This window comes from Phymastichus coffea, unplaced genomic scaffold (genome assembly GCF_024137745.1).
Source record: "Phymastichus coffea isolate CEN01 unplaced genomic scaffold, Cenicafe_Pcof_1.1 PCOF00030, whole genome shotgun sequence".
In the NCBI taxonomy this organism is placed as follows: Eukaryota; Metazoa; Arthropoda; class Insecta; order Hymenoptera; family Eulophidae; genus Phymastichus; species Phymastichus coffea.
The window spans coordinates 197939-205138 of record NW_026706841.1 but is presented as its reverse complement, the minus strand read 5'-3'; positions in this window follow the sequence as shown (position 1 = coordinate 205138).

Here is a 7200-nt window from a genome sequence, read left to right as displayed (position 1 = left end):
ATAATTTTTTATTAGTGACTCAATATATTTAGATTGACTGATTTCTATTTTGCGTTTTTCACAATCATAATCAATATTCTAACCAAGATACTCTTTTATTTCTTCTAAATCTTTTATTTAAAATCTCTTTGCTAATAATCGCTTAATTACTTGTAACTTTTCCTTATTTTTACAGCACATCAATATATCATCTACATAATTCATCAAGTATACAGTATCATTTCTCTTTCCATAAATATACAAACATAACTCAATGTTACTTCTTGCAAACCCTAAACTTTCAACATATTCATTAAGGCATTTATACCAGTCTCTTGGACTTTTACTCAATCCATACATTAATTTTTGTAATTTACAAACTCTGGTTGTACCATCATTGTATCCTTTTGGTTGATTGACTTCCGCAATTATATTCCCATTGTAACGAAAGCTCGTTCGTTAACCATTATTTAAAGGTGGGCAAGTGAGGCACACTCGCTCATAGTAATTGAGGCGGGAAGGGGGAAAAGGCAAAGAAATGAAAATGGTTAATAAATTATACACACAAACAAATTTGCATTTTAACAAATCTAATTAAATCAAACAAAAGTTAAATTACACTTAAACTTCGCAATACCGCACATTAACAAATCGGATAAGAATAAGTCGCATTACACACAACTCTTAACCTAATCAACACAACGACGTTCTTAACACCTATTACAAAAAGAACAACATAACTAACTAATCACGTCTACAAATCTATAGAAAACGCAACGCGAGTCGCCCGGCAGATGACCGCCTTTACGACGAACCGACTTAAGCTATTTAGCTAAAAGAGAAAGTCGCCCGGCGAGGGATCGCCTGGACGATTTCTCTTTGCGCGATTTATTACCCGACCGTCATTAGGGCAGGTAGCCGGCGTGTGCACACCTTGCTACCCACCTAATATTAAAAATTACGCACAGTGCCGTCGATGAAGAGAGAGAGATTAATTTGCAAACTTGACCTTTGGTGCTGGAGCGTGAGTCCTGGCTGTGCCCTTGCACGGTGTTGTAGATCGTCGCTGAACAACTCCTGCCGACTTCCCAGGTAGCGACCTGAGTATATATAGATGCAGGACCAAGTCGTCTTCTCCTCTCGGTTTCTTCTCGGCCCTTTGTCCTCGGCTGAACTTCTGACTTTTTCACCGCTGGCCGTCCACCGTCTTGCTCCGATCGACTCCAAAAATCTTCGGACTCTCTACTTGACTTACTATCGTCTGTGTCGCTCGTTTTTCCTCGCGATCTATAGCTTCTTCGTCGATCTTTTCTCTCCCCACTTGACCTACTTATTAGGCGGCGCGCGATCAATGCGCTAATTGGTTCGAAACGCGCGCCTGCCTAATCTTGCGTAGGGCACGCACACCCCCGACTATTTCTCTCTCTTCTCTCTCTCTCTCTCTCTCTCTCTCTCTCTCTCTCTCTCTCTCTCTCTCTTACATGTCTATACTCTCTGTCACCAGCGTAGCCGCTTCGGGCCTGCTCGGCCCCGCTCGGCAATTTCCGTCAGCTGAAACAGAGACCATGCATTAGACGCATTCTTAAATGCGCTCAACGCTAGTCACCGTTTCTTGCCGAGAGAGAGGGAAATTTGGGAAAATTCCGACAAGAACAAGCGCAACGCTTGCTCTCGTTACACCATATTAAAATGCTGAATCAATATCTACTACTTCAATAAATAAAATATTTTAACAACAAAATGAAAAAAGAAAATTTAAAGTTTCATTAATCGCAACTGGGGAATATATGTTATCAATTACATTTTTCTGTTGAAAACCTCTAACTACTAATCTAGTTTTGTATCTACCATTTACTTTACGTGTATAAATCCACCTAATATCTATTATTTGTTTTTCTTCAATTTTATGAACTAAGACCCATGTTTTATTTTTATTTAAGCTATTAATTTCTTTATCCATAGCATCTTTCCATTTTTCGCTTTCATCATAATTAATCACCTCCTCAAATGTATTCGGTACACATATATTTACATGATTTACAGAAATAGAATGTGTAACAGGATTTCCATATCTATTTACAGGACTTTTTTTTCTATTCAACCTTCTTGGAACAATTAAATTTTCTCTATTCATATTTTCAGTTTCATTATCATTAATTGGATTATCCCTATATGATTCGAGAGTTGCTATAGGAGATAAATTATTATTTGAATCTATATCAACAGCATTTTCATAATTATTTACTTGCTTTTCATTTTTACCAGCAATGAGCATTCGGTCACCCATCCTAAACTTCTTTTTTTGCTATTCGTAATACATCTAAGTCTGTTGTACAATTGTGGCTGTTCTATCATCATACCGTGTCCAAATTCCGCGTTTCAAGTTCGTTTTGTTTAAAAGAGGGAAAATAAGAAAATTCTTAATTATACAACAGGTAGCTATTGTTTGATCATAAATTAATGTCAGCCTCGGGAAGTACTGATTATTTATTTATTTTCAAGTACAATTCGATATGTAGCCTAGTAGTAAGAGCAAAAGTCCAAAGAAAGAAGTATTTTAAAAAATATAATTTATATTTTCTTATTATTTTTTAAAGAATTAAGAAAAACATAGACATGTCATAAATTGTCAAACCCTAATTAGTTTATTCTTATTTGAGCTCTGTACGTCCGTAGGTCATGTGGTAAATTTAGTAAAATATAATTCTTGTTTAAAATATTTTAAATTATTATATCTATCTAATAATAAGCACGGTACAATGATAGAACAGCCACAAGTGTACAACAGACCTAGATGCGTTATTAGGAGAAAATGCGTTAATAGGAGAAAAAGAAGTTTGGGATGGATGACGGAATTCTCATCGCTGTTTTTTACATCAAGACTTAATTCTCTTTTATCATCGTATTCATCGTTTTCATCTTTTTTAAACAAATCTATTCAGATACGAGGTGTGTTCAAAAAATAAGGTGACTTTGTATTTTTACAAAAAATATTTATTTATTTATCAATATTTATGTTGTCCCCTTCAAAGTAATCCCCCTTAGATGCAATACATTTATGCCAACGGTTTTTCCAATCCTCAAAGCACTTCCCATAACCACTTTTCGGTATAGCCTTGAGCTCTTCCAGCGATGCAGTCTTTACCTCTTCAATCGTTGCAAATCTCCGTCCTTTCATAGGTCTCTTTAGTTTTGGGAACAAGAAAAAGTCACATGGGGCCAAATCCGATGAATATAGTGGCTGAGGCATGATTGTGGTGTTGTTTTTGGCCAAAAAATCTCTCACAAGCAAAGATGAGTGAGCAGGGGCATTATCGTGATGCAAAAGCCATGAATTGTTGTTCCACAATTCTGGGCGTTTTCTTCGTATTGCTTCTCGCAAACGGCGCAACACTTCAAAATAATACTGTTTATTGACCGTACGTCCATATGGTAAGAACTCCTGATGCACCACGCCATGGTAATCGAAGAAAACAGTAAGCAAAACTTTGACATTTGATCGAAATTGGCGTGCTTTTTTCGGTCTTGGCTCATCTGGGCTCTTCCATTGGGACGATTGGACTTTGGTTTCGATATCATAACCATATACCCATGATTCGTCACCAGTTATGACCCTTTTGAGTAAATCTGGGTCGTCGTTGACGTCATTCAACAGTTCTTGAGCGATGCTCATGCGACGGTTCTTTTGGTCAAAATTTAGCAATTTCGGAACAAACTTCGCTGACACACGTCTCATGCCCAAAACGTTAGAAAAAATTTCATGGCACGAGACAAGCGATATACCAACATCCTCAGCAACTTCTCTGATAGTGATTCGACGATTTTCCAGAACAATTTTCTTCACTGCTTGAACGTTTTCATCAGTTGTTGACGTGCTTGGGCGTCCAGAGCGAGGCTCGTCATTGGCATCTTCCCGGCCATCTTGGAAGAGTTTGTACCACTTGTAAACATTTTTTTTACTCAGAACAGTTTCACCGCATCTCACCGTCAACATTTCAAGTGTTTCGGAGCACTTTATTTTATTTTTTACACAAAATTTGATGCAAATCCTTTGATCCATATTTTTCAATCGCAAGAAATCGTCGAGCACGCAAAACACTTATAACCTTTACGCCTCTCACAACCAAACAAAAAATGCTATACACTTGAAACTTGGTACAAATGTTCGGGAAGAGTGTACCAACATAACAAAACAAAAAAATCGATAATCGAAAGTACGTTGCCCGTGAAATTTGAAAAGTCACCTTACTTTTTGAACACACCTCGTACGTCTTCTATTACTTTAACATGACTAGCATTTATTATTCTATTTTTTAAAAGAACTCTGTATATATTATCATTATATCCTACAAATATATTTATTGCAGCTTTATCATGCTATTTATTTCTTCTCAACGCTTCTAGTTTTCTTACATATACTCTACTACCATCAATTTTCAAAGTGGCTAGAATTTAGTTTATTACCAAAGAAAATTTCATATGAAGTTTTATTTTCTTTTGTATTGGCTATTGTGTTACGTCTCACGCAATGATCGCGAATTGACAATAATTACTCAACCGCGATTGTCTCTTTTCGGTCAACGCGTAAGCGATTTATCACAGGTACGAGACTAAAACTAGAGCAGGCTGGTAATGTAATTAAAGCACCGATCGAAAAAGTGACAATTTAAATAATATTACCTATAGTTTGACTGGTCCAGAAACTCGTACGCCAGAAGCCAGGGATGTATCGTAATTATAAGGATTAAGTATAAGTCTTAACTAATTCATAATAAATTATTAATAGAAATAGAGTTTAAGTATTTATTGTTCAAATTACAGAACATCCGCAGTCTTACGGAGTCGAATACAGAGTGTTCTTGACTATTGCTTTGCCTCCTTTTTTATAGGACAAAATATATAAAAAGTAATCTATAAATAGTTAAATCCAGAAGGGGAAAGTCAGCTATTAATTGACCATTACTTTAATTAAGGGAATTTCCCTTTTATAAAAATTCAAATTTTGCCGCTATTATATAGTATGACTTGTTCTCGACGTTACAATTGTACGGTTCTTTAAGTAAGCAACTGTTTTCATAATTTCTGACTAATACCTGTTATTTACTTTAGCTTCTCTTGCTAAACATCTACCTATATCCATTGCTAATCTATTAAATTTTTCAGCTACTCCATTTAACTCATGTACATAAGGTGGATAAGGTAAAATATCAATACCCTCGTAGTTTGCAAAATTATAAATTTCTTTGTTCAAATATTCTTTACCATTATCACATTGCAATTTTTTAATGAATTTATTGAACCGATTTTCAACTAAGTTAACAAACTCTATAAAACAATTTGCTGTTTCATCATTACTTTTAATACAATATAGTTTAGCACATTTACTGTAATCCTCAATTAAAGTTAAAAAATAATTTTCTCCACCATAACCTGTACTAGTATGTGGTCCATTTAAATCAGTATGTATTAACTCTAGTATTTTTTTTGTCTTTATTACGGTACATTAGCCATTTTACTTTGAATACAATTGGAACATTTCATTTCATTATTTTCTAATTTTTCTGGCATTCCATTAACTAATTTATCATTTACCATTTTATTTAAATATTAAAAATTTACATGACCAAGCGCTCTATGCCATTTTTTTATCTGATATCTTATTTACATTTGATTAGACATTATCATTTACATAATTACATAAACTTTTTATATGATACAAACCATCAATTTTAACAGCTACTGCTGTTCATTTTCTAAATCTATTATAAACTTTTGCAAAATCATTTCGAGCTACAATAGTATTATTATCAGTAATTATAGAAAAACTTAATAAATTCCTTTTCATACCTTCAACTAAAAAAACATCTTCTAAATATATCTTGCTTTTATTATAATAAGTTTCAAAGATTGTTTTCACAACTCCAATTTTAGTTGCTTTTAAGACTTTATCATCTGGCAAAAATACATTTACAGGATTATTTAAATCTTTAACATCACAACGGTATCTTATATCATTAACAATATGACGTGTACAACCACTATCAAGTAACCATTCAATAATTGTTGGATTTTTTTTTAGTCTCACTTAATTTATTTACATTTACCTTTACTACCTATGTTCATGCTTTTTGTTGTGCTGCTCTTCGTTTGCTGCTCGATGATAACTTGTACCTCTACCTCGACCATAACCTCTAGGTGCACCTATGCTATAGCATCTCGATGATCCTCGTTGATCTCTCGATGACTGCTCTCCTCGTCCTTGATTATGTTTTACGTTCCAGCAATCCTTGACTAGATGTCCAGTTTTTTCACAACCGTAGCACTGTTTTCACATTAAAAAAACTAGTGTTTAGTTTCTTTGAGAAATTCACGCAACTTCTAATTACTGAACTAATTTGTCTTAAATCTTATAACAGAGTATGTTGAGTTGCACAAATATTTAGCAATTTGTATAATAATAAAACGCAAGTGTTCAGCGTTTAGCTGCATATGAGCACATGCAAGAGGCTATGTTGACATACAACACTGCCATCTATTTTTTTTCTGTTTAAATTAAACAGTGACTTTTTCAGTTTGAAATGAAAGTATGTAATTGCATTCACCGTTTACCAATGATAAAAATATATCACATCGAATTCGTGTCATTCTTTCATTCTTACTTATACAATATCCATCTAAATGTTATATTTTCTGTTTTCTATTTAAAAAAAATAAAAATTTTATCATTCATACATTAAAATAAAAATCATTTAAACTTTCGCGCTTTTTGAACCCTCTACCAATCATGACGCTGGATGTCGGCGACGAAATTCTATCATTTTTTAAAGAAAGGATTTGTAAATTGTGTTGAATTTTATAACGACATTTTGTAGCACTTGAATTGTTCTTGAATTTGAAAAAGAAAATAGTCAAAAAAAATAACAAAATCCAAACAGCAATCAATAAAAAAATCAATAAAAAAATCAATAAATAAGATTGTGAATGAAGAGAAAAAGAATTAGAATCAAGTAAAATTTAACTTTCAATGCATTGAAAGCGTTTTCTATTTAAATTAAGAAGTAGCTCTATGATGGATGATCGCAATTAAACTTAAGCGCGAATCTTTAGATAGCCGGCACGTGAATGCCTGGCTATCTTACTCAACGCGCGCCGGTCGTCGCGTCATCAGAGAGAGAGAGAGAGTGTAGAGAGAAAGAAGAAAAGAAGGCTTGACCTTTATTC